The sequence below is a fragment of the Bombina bombina genome, chromosome 6 (genome assembly GCF_027579735.1).
Source record: "Bombina bombina isolate aBomBom1 chromosome 6, aBomBom1.pri, whole genome shotgun sequence".
Lineage (NCBI taxonomy): Eukaryota > Metazoa > Chordata > Amphibia > Anura > Bombinatoridae > Bombina > Bombina bombina.
This window is the reverse complement of record NC_069504.1, coordinates 688,475,672-688,496,369: the sequence shown is the minus strand read 5'-3', so window position 1 is coordinate 688,496,369 and position 20,698 is coordinate 688,475,672.

The following is a 20,698-nucleotide window of genomic DNA, read 5'->3' as shown; positions in this document are numbered from 1 at the left end:
ACAGAAGGTTAGAGAGCGAGAAAGAGAGAGAGAGACACAATCACACACAGAGGGTTAGAGAGCGAGAAAGAGAGAGAGAGACACAATCACACACAGAGGGTTAGAGAGAGAGAGAGAGAAAGAGAGAGACACAATCACACACAGAGGGTTAGAGAGAGAGAAAACATAATTTATGCTTACCTGATAAATTTATTTCTCTTGTAGTGTATTCAGTCCACGGATCATCCATTACTTATGGGATATATTCCCTTCCTAACAGGAAGTTGCAAGAGGATCACCCCCAGCAGAGCTGCTACATAGCTCCTCCCCTCACATGTCATATCCAGTCATTCGACCGAAACAAGACAAGAAAGGAGAAACCATAGGGTGCAGTGGTGACTGAAGTTTTAATTAAAATTTAGATCTGCCTTAAAAAGACAGGGCGGGCCGTGGATTGAATACACTACAAGAGAAATAAATTTATCAGGTAAGCATAAATTATGTTTTCTCTTGTTAAGTGTATTCAGTCCACGGATCATCCATTACTTATGGGATACCAATACCAAAGCTAAAGTACACGGATGATGGGAGGGACAAGACAGGAACCTAAACTAAGGAACCACTGCCTGTAGAACCTTTCTCCCAAAAACAGCCTCAGAAGAAGCAAAAGTGTCAAATTTGTAAAATTTTGAAAAGGTGTGAAGCGAAGACCAAGTCGCAGCCTTGCAAATCTGTTCAACAGAGGCCTCATTCTTAAAGGCCCAGGTGGAAGCCACAGCTCTAGTGGAATGAGCTGTAATTCTTTCAGGAGGCTGCTGTCCAGCAGTCTCATAGGCTAAACGTATTATGCTAAGAAGCCAAAAGGAAAGAGAGGTTGTCGAAGCTTTTTGACCTCTCCTCTGTCCAGAGTAAACGACAAACAGGGAAGAAGTTTGACGAAAATCTTTAGTTGCCTGTAAATAAAACTTCAGGGCATGGACTACGTCTAGATTATGCAAAAGTCGTTCCTTCTTGGAAGAAGGATTAGGGCATAATGATGGAACAACAATCTCCTGATTGATATTCCTGTTAGAAACTACCTTAGGTAAAAACCCAGGTTTAGTACGCAGAACTACCTTGTCTGAATGGAAAATCAGATAAGGAGAATCACAATGTAAGGCAGATAACTCTGAGACTCTTCGAGCCGAGGAAATAGCCATCAAAAACAGAACTTTCCAAGATAAAAGCTTAATATCAATGGAATGAAGGGGTTCAAACGGAACCCCTTGAAGAACTTTAAGAACCAAGTTTAAGCTCCACGGAGGAGCAACAGTCTTAAACACAGGCTTAATCCTCGCCAAAGCCTGACAAAAAGCCTGGACGTCTGGAACTTCTGCCAGACGCTTGTGTAAGAGAATAGACAGAGCAGAAATCTGTCCCTTTAACGAACTAGCAGATAAGCCCTTTTCTAAACCCTCTTGTAGAAAGGACAATATCCTGGGAATCCTAACCTTACTCCATGAGTAACTCTTGGATTCGCACCAATATAAATATTTACGCCATATCTTACGGTAGATTTTTCTGGTAACAGGCTTCCGTGCCTGTATTAAGGTATCAATAACTGACTCCGAGAAGCCACGCTTTGACAGGATCAAGCGTTCAATCTCCATGCAGTCAGCCTCAGAGAAATTAGATTTGGATGGTTGAAGGGACCTTGTATTAGAAGGTCCTGCCTCAGAGGCAGAGACCATGGTGGACAGGACGACATGTCCACTAGGTCTGCATACCAGGTCCTGCGTGGCCACGCAGGCGCTATCAGAATCACCGATGCTCTCTCCTGTTTGATCTTGGCAATCAGTCGAGGCAGCAGCGAAAACGGCGGAAACACATAAGCCATGTTGAAAACCCAAGGGGCTGCTAGAGCATCTATCAGCGCCGCTCCCGGGTCCCTGGACCTGGATCCGTAATGAGGAAGCTTGGCGTTCTGGCGAGACACCATGAGATCCAGTTCTGGTTTGCCCCAACGATGAACCAGCTGAACGAACACCTCCGGATGAAGTTCCCACTCCCCCGGATGAAAAGTCTGGCGACTTAGAAAGTCCGCCTCCCAGTTCTCCACGCCTGGGATGTAAATCGCTGACAGGTGGCAAGAGTGAGACTCTGCCCAGCGAATAATCCTTGAGACTTCTAACATTGCTAGGGAACTCCTGGTTCCCCCTTGATGGTTGATGTAAGCCACAGTCGTGATGTTGTCCGACTGAAATCTGATGAACCTCAGTGTTGCTAACTGAGGCCAAGCTAGAAGAGCATTGAATATTGCTCTTAACTCCAGGATATTTATTGGGAGGAGTTTCTCCTCCTGAGTCCACGATCCCTGAGCCTTCAGGGAGTTCCAGACTGCGCCCCAACCTAGAAGGCTGGCATCTGTTGTTACAATCGTCCAGTCTGGCCTGCGAAAGGTCATACCCTTGGACAGATGGACCCGAGAAACCCACCAGAGAAGAGAATCTCTGGTCTCTTGATCCAGATTTAGTAGAGGGGACAAATCTGAGTAATCCCCATTCCACTGACTTAGCATGCATAATTGCAGCGGTCTGAGATGCAGGCGTGCAAATGGCACTATGTCCATTGCCGCTACCATTAAGCCGATTACTTCCATGCACTGAGCCACTGACGGGCGTGGAATGGAATGAAGGACACAGCAAGCATTTAGAAGTTTTGATAACCTGGACTCCTTCAGGTAAATTTTCATCTCTACAGAATCTATAAGAGTCCCTTGGAAGGAGACTCTTGTGAGTGGTAATAGAGAACTCTTTTCCACGTTCACCTTCCACCCATGCGACCTCAGAAATGCCAGAACCATCTCTGTATGAGACTTGGCAATTTGAAAACTTGACGCCTGTATCAGAATGTCGTCTAGATACGGAGCTACCGCTATGCCTCGCGGTCTTAGAACCGCCAGAAGTGAGCCCAGAACCTTTGTAAAAATTCTTGGGGCCGTAGCTAACCCGAAGGGAAGAGCTACAAACTGGTAATGCCTGTCTAGAAAGGCAAATCTTAGGTACCGATAATGATCTTTGTGAATCGGTATGTGAAGGTAGGCATCCTTTAACTCCACTGTGGTCATGTACTGACCCTCTTGGATCATGGGTAGGATGGTTCGAATAGTTTCCATTTTGAATGATGGAACTCTTAGGAATTTGTTTAAGATCTTTAGATCCAAGATTGGTCTGAAGGTTCCATCTTTCTTGGGGACCACAAACAGATTTGAGTAAAATCCTTGCCCTTGTTCCATCCGCGGGACAGAGTGGATCACCCCCATTACTAGGAGGTCTTGTACACAACTTAGGAATGCCTTTTTCTTTATCTGGTTTTCTGATAACCTTGATAGATGGAATCTCCCTCGAGGAGGAGGAGAAGCTTTGAAGTCCAGAAGATATCCCTGAGATATGATCTCCAACGCCCAGGGATCCTGGACATCTCTTGCCCACGCCTGGGCGAAGAGAGAAAGTCTGCCCCCCACTAGATCCGTTTCCGGATAGGGGGCCATCCCTTCATGCTGTCTTAGGGGCAGTAGTAGGTTTTCTGGCCTGCTTGCCCTTGTTCCAGGACTGGTTAGTTTTCCAGGCCTGTCTGTAACGAGCAACAGTTCCTTCCTGTTTTGGAACGGAGGAAGTTGATGCTGCTCCTGCCTTGAAATTTCGAAAAGCACGAAAATTAGACTGTTTGGCCTTTGATTTGGCCCTGTCCTGAGGAAGAGTATGACCCTTACCTCCAGTAATGTCAGCGATAATTTCTTTCAAACCGGGCCCGAATAAGGTCTGCCCCTTGAAAGGAATATTAAGCAATTTAGATTTAGAAGTCACGTCAGCTGACCAGGATTTAAGCCATAGCGCTCTGCGCGCCTGGATGGCGAATCCGGAGTTCTTAGCCGTTAGTTTAGTTAAATGTACAATGGCATCAGAAACAAATGCATTAGCTAGCTTAAGTGCTTTAAGCTTGTCCATAATTTCATCCAATGGAGCAGTGTGAATGGCCTCTTCTAGAGACTCAAACCAGAAAGCTGCAGCAGCAGTTACAGGCACAATGCATGCAAGGGTAGGTAAGATAAAACCTTGTTGAACAAACATTTTCTTAAGGTAACATTCTAGTTTTTTATCCATTGGATCCGAAAAAGCACAACTATCCTCCACCAGGATAGTGGTACGCTTTGCTAAAGTAGAAACTGCTCCCTCCACCTTAGGAACCGTCTGCCATAAGTCTCGTGTAGTGGCGTCTATTGGAAACATTTTCCTAAATATAGGAGGTGGGGAAAAGGGCACACCGGGTCTATCCCACTCCTTGCTAATAAAGCAGGAAAAACGTCAGTACACACTGGCACCGCATAGTATCTATCCAGCCTACATAATTTCTTTGGAATTGCAACTGTGTTACAGTCATTCAGAGCCGCTAAAACCTCCCCTAGCAACACACGGAGGTTCTCAAGCTTAAATTTAAAATTAGAGATCTCTGAATCCGGTTTCCCTGGATCAGATCCGTCACACACAGAATGAAGCTCTCCGTCCTCATGTTCTGCAAACTGTGACGCAGTATCGGACATGGCTCTCACAGCACCGGCGCACTCTGTCCTTATCCCAGAGCTATTGCGCTTGCCTCTTAATTCTGGAAATTTAGATAATACTTCTGTCAGGGTATTATTCATAATAGTAGCCATGTCCTGTAAAGTGATTGCTATGGGCGTCTCTGATGTACTTGGCGCCACAATATCACGCGCCTCCTGAGCGGGAGGCGAAGGTACTGACACATGAGGAGAGTTAGACGGCATAACTTCCCCCTCGTTGTCTGGTGATAATTCTTTAACAGATAAAGACTGACCTTTATTATTTAAAGTGAAATCAATACATTTAGTACACATATTTCTATGGGGCTCCACACTGGCCTTCAAACATAGTGAACAAACAGATTCATCTGTGTCAGACATGTTTAAATAGACTAGCAATGAGACTAGCAAGCTTGGAAAACACTTTAAAATAAATTTACAAGCAATATAAAAAACGCTACTGCGCCTTTAAGAAGCACAAAAAAATTGTCTCAGTTGAAATAACAATGAACCAAATCAGTTATAGCAACCAAATTTTCACAGTAAATGTATTGAGTTAGCAGAGCATTGCACCCACTTGCAAATGGATAATTAACCCCTTAATACCCAAAACGGATAATCAATAGAGAAAAAAACGTTTTTAACACAGTCAAACACACTGTCACAGGTCTGCTGTGACTGATTACCTCCCTCAAAATGACTTTTGAAGTCCCTTGAGCTCTCTAGAGACGTCCTGGATCATGCAGGAAGAAGCAGGAAGACTGAGACTGAATTTTTACTGCGCAAAAAAGCACTAAAATAGGCCCCTCCCACTCATTATTACAACAGTGGGAAGCCTCAGTTACTATCTCTATGCAGAAATATAAGTCAGCCATGTGGAAAAAATCATGCCCAATAAGTTTTATCACCAATGTACCTCAAAAAAACGATTAAACATGCCAGCAAACGTTTTTAAACATCATTTTTTTAAAAGAGTATGTATCTCTATTGATAAGCCTGATACCAGTCACTTCTACTGCATTTAAGGCTTATTACATTACTTCAGTATTAGCAGCGTTTTCTTAGTCAAATTCCATTCCTTAGAAAATTACTTTACTGCACATACATTAATCAGCCTGATACCAGTCGCTTCACTGCATTTAAGGCTTTACTTACATTACTTCGGTATCAGCAGTATTTTCTTAGTCAATTCCATTCCTTAGAAAAATATTTTACTGCACATACCTTATTTGCAGGAGACCCCGCACGCTATTCCCTTTCTGAAGTTACCCCACTCCTCAGAATGTGCGAGAAAAGCCAGTGGATCTTAGTTACTTCTGCTAAGATCATAGAAAACGCAGGCAGATTCTTCTTCCAAATACTGCCTGAGAAAAAAACAGCACACTCCGGTGCCATTTAAAAATAACAAACTTTTGATTGAAGAAATAATTAAGTATAAAACACCACACTCCTCTCACGACCTCCATCTATGTTGAGGGTTGCAAGAGAATGACTGGATATGACATGTGAGGGGAGGAGCTATGTAGCAGCTCTGCTGGGGGTGATCCTCTTGCAACTTCCTGTTGGGAAGGGAATATATCCCATAAGTAATGGATGATCCGTGGACTGAATACACTTAACAAGAGAAAGAGAGAGACACAATCACACACAGAGGGTTAGAGAGAGAGAGAAAGAGAAACACAATCACACACAGAGGGTTAGAGAGAGACACAATCACACACAGAGGATTAGAGAGACACATAAGCTAGTGGGTGTAAAGTTTGAGTAAACAAAATACAAAAACAATCCTTAAACTGCTGTAAAAGAGTAAAAAAAACAAAAAACACTAAACCACAATCATTAAATTATCATTTTCACTAACAGAATCCCTTTCAGTAAAATCTAAGGTTGCAGCACTTACTACAATAAAATGTGGCTAAAACACTGCTCATTGACTGCATCTCTTCCTGCTCTGTAAGGAAGTGACAGTGGCACATTCCACTGCACTTGGAGGGGAAGTACAGAACTCTCTTTTTCACTTTAGCAAAGCTGGCAGCTTCACAGGACAGCAACAAAATAAATGAAAGTTGTTTTTTTCCGTTTTTGTTTTGTTTTATATGATTTAACATCCAGCCCCAACTCTAAGTTCCACTTACTAATGCCTCTCACTGGATTGGGTCAGGTCAAATAGGACTGCCTCAAATAAGCAGTTATGGGCCATGCAATGATCTTAACCACTTTCATCCAGTAGGTGGCGCAGCATGTTGTGTAATGGTGGGCAGACCTGCTTGTGCCTCTCCATTGCACAACATGTAGCTGTTAAAAAAAAATGCTGGGGGAAAAAAAATTGCATTTTTTTTTTTTAAAGCCAATAAAAAAATATATATTTTTCCCCACATGAGAGGTGAAGCCCTGCCTCACCTGCCTCTAGTGACTGCACATCTATATATAATATATATATATATATATATATGAAAATTTGAGAAAGGTTCGCTGCAGAACCGAAACGTTATGGGTTAAGGCCCTATTTTTCTTCACATGTTGTTGATTAAAAGGCTTGTTGCAAAGTTTCCTGTGTTGCCTGCTGTTTTTCTGATACACGCTTTACCTTTAAGCCAGGTTTGTGTTCTGGATATTTTCCTGCATTTACCTTTGTTGCAGTGCACCAGGCTGGTGGATGGATGGTGTGTGCCACTTTACCTAATTTGTATATATATATATATATATATAAAAATGATAAACTACTACATTTAATGTATTATCTCCTTTACATGTTAATACAGTGTTATTGCTGCACATGAACTCCTTTTCCATGAGTGAACTGGTCCGTTAAGTAATAAAATGACAATTTTCCATTGCTCTGTCTAAGCACTGAGCTCCGGTTTTACAGACAGATATACAATGAGATGCTTATTATCTGAAATTTAACCCATTGCAATAAACTGTGTTTTGAAAGCACAAAATCCGCTACTTCATATATACAAAAAAACTCACAAATTAAATTTCTCCTACATTTTATACTATGCAGATTGTATAACAAGTCATTGAAAATACATTAATATAAAAACAATTTTACAGTATACTGTCCACATAAGGGCAGGCTATTTATCATGTATATTACATATACAACCTAGCCATGTTTAGGACACTTGTCTTATTTACCATCAAAACTCCACTTCCCCACTGCATCACAACCTGTATATACTTAAATATTTATTGCAAAAGAAACAGACCCAAATACTTTAGATATATTTTATGACATACAGTCCATAATACAGCAAAGAAGCAGAATTCCAATGGCAAACAAGACCAGTTTTTTTACCTTATAGAGTGGATGGACTTAACATATAAAGGGACAGGACAAGGTCAGGGGATTTATGAAGTTAGGAATACAGAATAATAAAATAAAATAAATTAGGAACACATACAGGTTGCTTTCAAATTAAAAGTTTAACTCTGTGTAATATATTCGAAAGCAATTAGTGATACAGAGGCCAGGTTGAGAGGGGCAGTCAGGGCAATGGTAACTAGAATCCCTCCTCCCTCCTTTTTTATAGCAGACTCTGCATCTTTTCTGGGGTGTTCTTTTGCAGGCAGTGGGGGGGATCCTAGTGGGAAAATGCCTGCCACAGAGTCGCTCGACATTTTCAGATTGAACAGTGGGAAGATTAGGGGTCTGGTTAAACAAAATATCAGATGTTACATTTAACACAAATTCCAAAAAAGTATAAGGTTTCTCTGTGTCTGATTTTTTGTACAGCACATATGCATTATATACTGCAATCTGCATAATATAAAAAGCTACTTTTTTGTACCAAGTTCTAGTTTTTCTTAGAATTAGATATGGCTGCAGGCACCGGTCAGCTAAATATACCCCCCCATGTTTTTGTTGTACTCCACAATGCACTTTGGCTTTAGGATCTGTGCAGATCTTCCCTTCACAGACACTGCCACTGTAGCTTCATTGTGCATTGTGGAGAGCATGTACGCACCTTTTTTATCAGTGTACCGAAGGGCCAGTAGCTCATTGTGGCGTAAAGCTGACGTTGTGCCCCTACTTTTTTTTCCATACGTCAGCTTCTGGGGGAAACCTGTGCGATTTTTTCTCGTTGTGCCACAGGCCACGGTTTAAAAATAAAATAAAATTTTTAATAGCTCTGTGCTGGTGTAAAAATTATCTAGCCACAAATGGTACCCTTTATTTAGCAGGGGTAGTAGGAGATCCCACACAATTTTCCCACTTGTGCCAACTGAATCTGGGCAGCCAGGTGGATCCAAGTGGCTATCTTTTCCCTGGTAGATGTGAAATGCCCAGGTATACCCAGCACTGCATTCACAGAGTTTATAAAATTTTACCCCATAGCGGGACCTCTTGGATGGTATATATTGCTTGAAAAGCAATCTCCCCTTAAATTTCATGAGGGACTCATCAATGCAAATGTCCTGCTCAGGGATGTAAACGTCTTTAAATTTTTGGGACAGGTGGCTTATCAGGGGCCTTAGTTTATATATGCAGGGGGTCATTTCTGGGCGGGCACTGGGTATTATCATTAAAATGGAGAAACCGCAGCAATTGTTCATATCTGTCCCTCTTCATAACCCCTGGAAAAAGAAGGGTATGCAGGATGGAGTTCTGGCTCCAGTATGAACGTATGCTGGGTTTCTTCACAATCCCCATTATTGTCAGGGCCCAAAACTTTTGAATCTCTGGTATAGCCCAGAGATTCTTATATCCCCCATAGCCCCCAACCTCCCTGATCCCCCCCCAAACAGCTCTATAACCCTCCCCCTCTGCCTTATTGGGGGGCCATCTTGGGTACTGGCAGCTGTCTGCCAGCACCCAGTTTGCAGAAAAAAAAGTTTTTTATTTTTTTTTCTCCCGTTTTTTTTCTGTAGTGTAGCTTCCCTCCCTCCGCAGAGCAACCCAACACCCCCTGATGACCTTTTTTTTGTTTTTATTTACCTTCCCCCCCCTTTTTCCCCACTAATCAGTTAAAATGTTCTGTAGTGTAGTGGTTCCCACCCGCTCCCTCCCTGTGCACGTGCCCGCCCCCCCATGCGTGCGTCCGTGTGCGCCCCCGGGCATCCCTGCACACGATCCCGCCCCCCTCCACATCACCTGGCCATTGATGGCCGCCACCCGCCTCCCACACAGGCTCCCACCCACCAACGATGAAAGCCATGGATGTCCGGTGCAGAGAGGGCCACAGAGTGGCTCTCTCTGCATTGGATGGCTACTAAAGGTTATTGATATTGAGGCATCACTGCAATAACCGGAAAGCAGCTGGAAGCGAGCAGGATCGCTTCCAGCTGCTTTCCAGACCGAGGACGTGCAGGTTACGTCCTTGGTCGTTAAGTTACTTTTTTTTTAAAACGTACCCTGCACGTCCTCGGTCGTTAAGGGGTTAAGCTTTCCAAATTATTTTATTGTGAATATCATCATCCTGATATATGTTACTGCAATAAAACACCCATACTTGTGTTTAGCGATGTCCCATGAGTATAACGATACCCCCCATGTACAGGTTTTCTGAGATTTCTGGAATTTACAAGGCCCAACATAGGGCCTACCCAGGGTATTCCAAAAGCGCCATGTCACATCTTTTTGTGAAGCCACTTAGGCATAACATCTGGCCAAATGTAGTGTTCATTTTTTTTGCATTCATTTTTTGCACAAACACTGCACTGGCTGTTTCTGTCATCAACTTTTTATGTTTTGCTGTTATAAAACACACATATTTGTGTTAGTCAATGTCCTAAGTGTAAAACAGTACCCCCCATGTACAGGTTTTATGGGGTTTACAGAAGTTACAGGGCCAAATATGGGATCTGCCCATTTACATGGGAAATTGGCACATTCATTTTCTGTGCCTTTGTCCTCTTTGAGACATTATAGCAGCCCAGGAATAAAAATTACCTCATTATGGCATACCATTTACACAAGTAGACGACCCAGGGTATTGAAAAAGGACTATGTTTAGTCTTTGTTTGTAGCCACTTAGTCACAACATCTGGCCAAAGGTAATGTTCATATTTTATTTTTAGTTTATCACAAAAACACTGCCTTTTTGCTGTTTATATCATCCTTTTATGTTTTACTGCTATAATACACCCATCTTTGTGTTCAGCGATGTCCCATGAGTACAACAATACCCCCTATGCACAGGTTTTATGTGGTTTCAGGAAGTTACAGCGCCCAATATAGGGTCTGCCAATTTGCATGGAAATTTGGCACATTGATTTTCTGGACCTATGTTGCCTTTGAGACAGTATGGCAGTGCAGGAATGAAAATTACCCCATCATGGCATACCATTTGCAAAAGTAGAAAAGCCAGAGTATTGAAAAAGGACTATGTTTAGTCTTTTTTTGTAGCCACTTAGTCACAAAACCTGGTCAAATTTAGTGGTCATATTTTTTTATTTTACTGCTATAATACACCCATATTTGTGTTCAGTGTGCAATACCCCCTATGCACAGGTTTTATGGGGTTTTAGGAAGTTACAGGGCCCAATATAGGGTCTGCATAGAAATCTGGCACATTGATTTTCTGGACCTATGTTGCCTTTGAGACAGTATGGCAGCCCAGGAATGGAAATTACCCCCCTCATGACATACCATTTGCAAAAGTGGATAACTCAGGATATTCTAAAAGAAGTATTTTAGTTGTTTTGTATAACTTATAATGGCCTTAGCAGCGCATATGAATAGACCGGTCCGGGCAAAAAAAAAATTCCTGCGGGCAAGTAAAATTTACAATTTACCAGCCCGGCTGGCAATCTCACCATTGGCAGCTTTGCACTATTTTTTGGGGGGCATAATATTGTGTCCCGGTTTTTTTTTTATAATACTGCAGCCACACTATTTTGTTTACAGCAGCGCCTTAATACTAGTGCAGCGCCTTAATTCCATCTAGCTTGTCCGTTGTTACTGATGTCACATCAGGGCGTACTATATTTTTAGGGAGCATACGCACTTTTATTTGGGAGCATTGATACAAACTTGTGTTCCGGATCACATTGATGTCACAGCAAACCTCCTTGTTAACGGCAGACGCTTTATGTTTTGTGGGGCACCTTGTTAGCGATGTTGCAGCTGATGCACAATTTTGTATGGACTACAATACCAGCGGAAATAATGAAAGAAAGTGCTGCTCAGGTTTGCATTACTCTATATTTTTCTGACATACTGACCATGCTTCTGGAAGTTACCTTAGCAATGTCACAGCATACACACTATTTTTTTGGGAGCAGAATACTGGTAGCAGACACTGCTGCTCAGGTTTACATATATTTTGCAGACTTACTGATAAATCCTGTTCCATTTCAAAGTGATGGCTATATGATGTGGCGCTATCTTAATAATGTCAGTGAACCATCAAAGAAGAAGAAGGTAGATGATGCAGAAAAGAGAGAAAGGGCCAGACAATATGAAAAGGAAAAGAGAGAGAGACAATTCAAAGACAGCTGGATGATTAATGATAAGGGGGAAAAGAGAGAGTGGCTTATGTACAACAGCTCAAGGTTATGCTATGTAGTGTATGCCGGGCATTTTCAAACAAACGGAATGCATTTGTGGAAGGTATCAGCACAATGAAACTTGAAGGTATTCGATCACATGAGCTTTCATCAGGGCATCTGTGGAGTGTCCAGTGTGAGTCAAACCGAAAATTAAAGCAGACTGAAACACCTGCTGGACAGGCAATCGCTACCATGACAAAGGCACAACAGAGAAACTAAAACTACTGTTTCGTAACGCTCATCTCCTTGCCATTAAATTGAGGCCTTTCTCTGACTTTCCAGATTTGTGCAAGTAAGTGTATGCTTTTATTGTATAAAGTGTGTTTGGCTTTTCCCTAACTGTGTGCTTAATTTATATTACTTTCTGTCCAAAATGCTAATTTTTATCTCTTGACTATTTTGTTTCTACAGACTTGACAAAATGAAGGGTTTGGATGTGGGAGATACCTATCTTAATGCCATATCAGCACGGTCATTTGTACACTTTATTGCACAGGAAGAAAGAAAACATACAAAAACAAAATATGCAGCTGCCAAGTTTCTTGCAGTCTTGTGTGATGGTTCAGTTGATAGTGCAGTGGTGGAGGAAGAAATTATTTATGCTAGATTTGCAATAGAAGGCAAGGTACACACAAGATTTGTGGCTTTGCAGTCAGTTGAAAAGGCTGATGCTGAAACAATTTCTCAGGCAGTAAATGCAGCAGTTACACAACACCTTGACCAGTCGTGGAAGGAGAAACTAGTTGCAATAAGCACTGATGGAGCAGCAGTGATGCTGGGGAAAAATGGAAGAGTTGTGCAGAAACTAAAAGGACAGAGAAAGCATGTTGTTGCAATTCACTGCATGAGTCACAGCTTGGAGCTCAGTGTCAGGGACACGGCAGCCAATAATGAGAGTCATCAGAAGTTAAAGGATCTACTTCTAGGGTTATATTTATTTTATCACAAGTCGGCACTCAACCATGAAAATCTTAAGAACAGCTATGCTTCTTTGAAAATGAGGACACTATTGCCTACACGAGCAGATGGGACACGATGGGTAGGCCACTTCTGGCGTGCACTTGACCATTTCCTCAAAGGTTACAAAGCAATCATACAACATCTTGATCAGGTATGTAGACCTCAGCCCCTTCCCTCTGCTCTCTCTATCTCTCCAGCCTTCCCTTTCTCTCCCTCCATTTCACCCTCTCCACTCCTGTTCCTCCCTATCTGTCCCTTTCCCCCTACCTCTAATTCCTTTTATCTCTCCTGTGCTGCTCTTATTCACTCTCTCTGCCTTCCTCTCTCTGTCTCTCAAAATTGAGAAACCAAATCCCAGAGAGAGAAAGAAAGAATAAAAAAATGAGAGATAAGCAGGGCAATTATGTATACTTTCTCTTTATTTCTAGGTCCAATCTCCTGATGCAAAAGGTGTGAGAGGAGAACAGCAAGAAAAGCCAGATGCTTTTACAATGGTCCAGTATGCTTGCTTCATGTATGATGTGCTTTTACAGCTATGCAACTTGTCCAACACTTTTCAGAACCGAAATGCAAGTGTTGCAGATGTCCACAACAGTTTGGAAGTGACAAAAAAATATTGATCGCTCTGAAAGAGAGGTATGTACTATTTTGTTTTGTTCTATAAGAGGTTTTGTTCTTATGTTCATATATGTTCCAGGCCTGTACCTGGGTCACTTCTTCATTCTATTCAGTATGATGAAGAAGGCACAGCTAGGTTTGAAGGAGTTGAGTTGAAAAGAAAGAATAATGCCTTCAAGAGTTCAAAAAAGAAGTTTATGGAAGCAATACAGTCCAGCTTTGAAGATTGCTTTGAAGACATTGAAGAAGGAGTTCTTCAGGCAACATCGGTGACATCCTTCAAAACATGGCCTGACAAAAAAAAATTAGAAGGTATTTCTACATTTAAAATGTAATTAGAGATGTTCTCTAATGTAAAATATTATTAGGACATATTAAACAAAAAGATGTTATTGAATTAGATATATTTTGTTTAATATGTCCTAATTAGTATAGTTTAATTTTAGTAGAATAAAAAAATATGCATCAAACGTGTTTGCAAGGAATTTCTTGTTTTCTTTCTTCCAGACTTTGGCAATGAAGACATTGGAACTCTGATCAGTCAGTTTCAACCAGTACTAGAGGCACAGGGTGTTAGTTGTAGGAAAATAGTGAATGAATGGACAGTTCTTAAGACTAGTTTATATAACAAGAATGACTGGGAGAAGAAGCTGAAAATGGTCACCTGGCCTGAACTCAACAGAGAATTCGGAGATAAATGTGGCCATCTTCTGAGTTTGATGGACTTGATCCTAACCTTGCCAGTCAGCACATCAGAATGTGAAAGAGGCTTTTCCAAACTGAAGATGATCAAAAGTGACTGGCGCTCCTCCCTCATAACTTCAAGATTGTCAGATTTAATGATTGTAAACCTTCATTCTGCACCAGTAGATCAATTTGATCCAAGTGATGCAGAAAGGCATTGGGCAACAGCAGGACCAAGAAAGAGAAATGTCACATACAAAAGGTCTACAAACGAAACATCAAATTTAGTAATTGCTGAGGTTACAGAGGTTCCAATCCCTTTTGATCATCTTGAAAATGATGAGGAGCAAGCAGAAGAGTTTGAGGTGTCAAGATTTAATGAGGTTTATGATTGTGAGCTGAACTTCCCAGAGCACTCTGACTCAGATTGACATCTGTTAACAGTTTCAACAATGTTTCATGTGCAGCATAGATCAGTTACTTTCTGTATTGACTTCAATACAATGACTGAGGCTCAGTTACTAATTTTATTTTCAATATTTGCTTAAAATATATCAGTACTAGTTCACAAAGTCTAATTTTGCACTATTCCATAGTTCAATGATTGTATAATTGGACCAATGTCAGGAATGTATACAAAAATAAAGAATACAGGTTTGTGAGATTATAACAACAAGGTGTCTTTTGTCCTTTTTAATGTATAATGTACACATATGCAGATGCGCACGGGCAAGTAAATTTTCCTGTGGGCTGGTAATTTTTCTCAGTTACTCGCCCGGTGGGCGAGTTAATTTTTTGGTTAATCAGAGGCCCTGCTTATTTTATCTTTTCCACACACTCTTGCAAATACAGCATACTTAAATCAACCTATTAATCACATGCCAGAAAAACTCTCTCATATTTACTAGAGTGTGACCAAAAATCACACACACCTTCGCACTTACAAAGTCCTTAGTTACTTCACTTGCAAAAACAATATATTTTATATTCAAAACAGAAAGAGAAGCAGTCTGCCAGGAAAGAACAGCAGCATCAATAGCTTGTTCTATGGCCCGGTTGCCACCTGGGAGTTGCTTCTTTCTGCCCAATTGTGTTTTTCACAGAGGAAAACTTTCCTGTAGTATATCAGTCTGATCCTGCCGACATGGTCAGTCCAGCCACGAAATATCAGGCAATTCTCCTCTGAACAAGGAACATGATAATCCCAGACAATCGTTTCGGCCTCATTTGGGCCTCGTCAGTGAGGTGCAGCCATATCCCTCAAATTATGACATTTGGGGAAGACGTGGACCAGTTGCTCAGTGTGCCTAGAGGGATATGGCTGCACCTCACTGACGAGGCCCACAATAGGCCGAAACGTACGTCTGGGGTTTTGCCGTTTCTCTCGTTCAGAAAGGGATTGCCTGGTATTTCGGGGCTGGACTGTACCGTGAAGTCAGGATCAGACTGATATGCTTCAGGAAAGTTCTTATCTGAAAGGCACATGTTGAGCAAAAAACAGAATTTATGCTTACCTGATAAATTTCTTTCTCCTACGGTGTGTCCGGTCCATGGCTTCATCCTTACTTGTGGGATATTCTCTTCCCCTACAGGAAATGGCAAAGAGAGCACACAGCAAGAGCTGTCCATATAGTCCCCCCTCTGGCTCCATCCCCCAGTCATTCGACCGACGATTAGGAGAAAAATGAGAAACTATAGGGTGCCGTGGTGACTGTAGTGTATGGAATAAATTTTTTTAAACCTGACTAAAAAGCCAGGGCAGGCCGTGGACCGGACACACCGTAGGAGAAAGAAATTTATCAGGTAAGCATAAATTCTGTTTTCTCCTACATTGGTGTGTCCGGTCCACGGCTTCATCCTTACTTGTGGGAACCAATACCAAAGCTTTAGGACACGGATGAAGGGAGGGAACAAGTCAGGTAACCTAAACGGAAGGCACCACGGCTTGCAAAACCTTTCTCCCAAAAATAGCCTCCGAAGAAGCATAAGTATCGAATTTGTAAAATTTGGCAAAAGTATGCAGAGAAGACCAAGTCGCTGTCTTACAGATCTGATCAACAGAAGCCTCGTTCTTGAAGGCCCATGTGGAAGCCACAGCTCTAGTAGAGTGAGCTGTAATTCGTTCAGGAGGCTGCCGTCCGGCAGTCTCATAAGCCAATCGGATGATGCTTTTCAGCCAAAAAGAAAGAGAGGTAGCTGTAGCTTTCTGCCCTCTCCTCTTACCAGAATAAACGACAAACAAGGATGAAGTCTGTCTGAAATCCTTTGTTGCTTCTAAATAGAATTTTAAAGCACGGACCACATCTAAATTGTGTAACAAACGTTCCTTCTTTGAAACTGGATTCGGACACAGAGAAGGAACAACTATCTCCTGGTTAATATTCCTGTTGGAAACCACTTTTGGAAAAAACCAGGTTTGGTACGCAAAACAACCTTATCTGTATGGAATACCAGATAGGGTGAAGTACACTGCAAAGCAGACAATTCAGAAACTCTTCTAGCAGAAGAAATAGCAACCAAAAACAGAACTTTCCAAGATAGTAACTTAATATCTATGGAATGTAAGGGTTCAAACGGAACCCCTTGAAGAACTGAAAGAACTAAGTTTAGACTCCATGGAGGAGTCATGGGTCTGTAGACAGGCTTGATTCTGACTAAGGACTGTACAAATGCCTGTACATATGGCACTGCTGCCAGACGTTTGTGCAACAAAACAGACAGATCAGATATCTGTCCTTTTAGAGAACTCGCTGCCAACCCTTTATCCAAACCCTCTTGGAGAAAGGAAAGTATCCTAGGAATTTTAATTTTACTCCAAGAGAATCCCTTGGATTCGCACCAACAGATATATTTTTTCCATATCTTATGGTAAATTTTCCTAGTCACAGGTTTTCTGGCTTGGACCAGAGTATCTATAACTGAATCTGAAAACCCACGCTTAGATAAAATCAAGCGTTCAATTTCCAAGCAGTCAGTTGCAGAGAGACTAGATTTGGATGTTCGAATGGACCTTGTACTAGAAGATCCTGTCTCAAAGGTAGCTTCCATGGTGGAGCCGATTACATATTCACCAGGTCTGCATACCAAGTCCTGCGTGGCCAGCTATCAGAATCACAGAGGCCTTCACCTGTTTGATCCTGGCTACAAGCCTGGGAAGGAGAGGAAACGGTGGAAACACATAAGCTAGGTTGAACGACCAAGGCGCCACCAATGCATCCACTAGTGTCGCCTTGGGATCCCTGGATCTGGACCCGTAGCGAGGAACCTTGGAGTTCTGACGAGACGCCATCAGATCCATGTCTGGAATGCCCCATAGTTGAGTTAACTGGGCAAAGACCTCCGGGTGGAGTTCCCACTCCCCCGGATGGAAAGTCTGACGACTCAAATAATCCGCCTCCCAGTTGTCTACTCCTGGGATGTGAATTGCAGATAGATGGCAGGAGTGATCCTCCGCCCATTTGATGATCTTGGATACCTCTCTCATCGCCAAGGAACTCTTTGTTCCCCCCTGATGATTGATGTACGCTACAGTCGTCATGTTGTCCGACTGAAATCTTATGAATCTGGCTTTCGCTAGTTGAGGCCAAGCTAGGAGCGCATTGAATATCACTCTCAGTTCCAGAATGTTTATCGGGAGAAGAGACTCTTCCTGAGATCATAGACCCTGAGCTTTCAGGGAGTCCCAGACCGCGCCCCAGCCTAAAAGACTGGCGTCGGTCGTGACAATGACCCACTCTGGTCTGCGGAAACTCATTCCCTGAGACAGGTGATCTTGAGTCAACCACCAACGGAGTGCGTCTCTGGTTAACTGGTCTACTTGAATCTGGGGAGACAAGTCTGCATAATCCCGATTCCACTGTTTGAGCATGCACAGTTGTAATGGTCTTAGATGAATTCGAGCAATTGGAACCACGTCCATTGCTGCAACCATTAAACCTATTACCTCCATGCACTGAGCTATGGAAGGCTGAGGAATAGATTGAAGAACTTGACAAGCGTTTAGAAGCTTTAACTGTCTGACCTCTGTCAGAAAAATCTTCATTTCTACAGAATCTATTATTGTTCCTAGAAAAGGAACCCTTGTGGACGGGGACAGGGAACTTTTTTCTACGTTCACCTTCCACCCGTGAGACCTGAGAAAGGCTAAAACAATGTCTGTATGAGCCCTTGCTTTGGAAAGAGACGACGCTTGGATTAGGATGTCGTCTAGGTAAGGTGCTACAGCAATGCCCCTCGGCCTTAGAACCGCTAGAAGGGACCCTAGCACCTTTGTGAAAATTCTGGGAGCAGTGGCTAGACCGAATGGAAGGGCCACAAACTGGTAATGTTCGTCCAGGAAGGTGAACCTCAGGAACTGATGATGATCTTTGTGGATAGGAATGTGTAGGTACGCATCCTTTAAGTCCACGGTAGTCATATATTGACCCTCCTGGATTGTTGGTAAGATCGTCCGAATGGTTTCCATTTTGAATGATGGAACTCTGAGGAATTTGTTTAGAATTTTTAAATCCAGAATTGGCCTGAAAGTTCCCTCTTTTTTGGGAACTACGAACAGGTTTGAGTAAAAACCCAGACCTTGTTCCGCTGTTGGAACTGGGTGTATCACTCCCATCTTTAATAGGTCTCCTACGCAATGTAGGAATGCCTGTCTCTTTATCTGGTCTGAAGATAAGCGAGACATGTGGAACCTTCCCCTTGGAGGAAGTTCCTTGAACTCTAGAAGATACCCCTAAGAGACTATTTCTAGTGCCCAGGGATCCGGAACATCTCTTGCCCAAGCCTGAGCAAAGAGAGAAAGTCTGCCCCCTACTAGATCCGGTCCCGGATCGGGGGCTACCCCTTCATGCTGTCTTGGTAGCAGCAGCAGGCTTCTTGGCCTGTTTACCCTTGTTCCAGCCTTGCATTGGTTTCCACGCTGGTTTAGGCTGGGAAGCGTTACCCTTTTGTCTAGAGGCTGCAGAGTTAGGAGATGGTCCGTTCCTGAAATTGCGAAAGGAACGAAAATTAGATTTGTTCTTAGCCTTGAAAGGCCTATCCTGTGGGAGGGCATGGCCCTTTCCTCCAGTGATGTCTCAAATAATCTCCTTCAATTCTGGCCCAAAAAGGGTCTTACCTTTGAAAGGAATATTAAGCAGTTTTGTCTTGGACGACACATCCGCTGACCAAGATTTTAGCCAAAGTGCTCTGCACGCCACTATTGCAAAACCTGATTTTTTTGCCGCTAATTTAGCTAATTGAAAAGCGGCATTTAAAATAAAAGAATTAGCCAACTTTAGTGCGTGAACTCTGTCCATGACTTCCTCATATGGAGTCTCCTTATGGAGCGAATTTTCTAGTTCCTCGAACCAAGAATACGCCGCTGTGGTGACAGGAATAATGCACGAAATTGGTTGGAGATGAACAAATATCTTTTTAAGCAATCCTTCCAATTTTTTATCCATAGGATCTTTGAAAGCACAACTGTCCTCAATTGGAATAGTCGTGCGCTTAGCCAATGTAGAAACTGCCCCCTCCACCTTCGGGGTTCTTTCCCATGCGTCCCTTCTGGGGTCGACAGTGGGGAACATTTTCTTAAATATAGGAGGTGGGACAAAAGGTATACCTGGCTTCTCCCACTCCTTGGTCACTATGTCCGCCACCCTCTTGGGTATCGGAAAGGCATCAGCGTGCACAGGGACCTCTAGGAATTTGTCCATTTTTGCACAATTTCTCTGGAATCATCAAAGAGTCACAATCATCAAGCGTAGTTAGCACCTCCTTAAGCAGGGCGCGGAGATGTTCTAACTTAAATTTAAATGCCACGATATCAGGTTCTGCCTGCTGAGAAACTTTTCCTGAATCAGAAATTTCTCCCTCAGACAGACCCTCCCTCACTGCCAATTCAGACTGGTTTGAGGGTATAACAGATAAATTATCGTCAGCGCCCACTTGCTCATCCTCTGTATTTAAAACTGAGCAATCACGCTTTCTGGGAAAAGTTGGCAGTTTGGATAAAAGATTTGCTATAGAATTATCCATTACTGCAGTTAATTGCTGCATAGTAACAAACATTGGCGCGCTAGATGTACTAGGTGTCGCCTGCGCGGGCATAACTGGTGTTGACACAGAAGGAGAGGATGATGAACTATCCCCACTACCTTCATTTGAAGAATCATCTTGGGCAACCTTATTAAATGTGACAGTACTGTCCTTACTTTGTATGGACGCCATGGCACAATTTGAACATACATTTAAAGGGGGAACCACCTTGGCCTCTATACACACAGAACATATGCTATCTGAAGGTATAGACATGTTAGACAGACTTTGGCAGGCTACTAATGCAATAAAATCGTTTTTAAACAAAACCGTTACTGTCCCTTTAAATAATAAAAAGAGTAC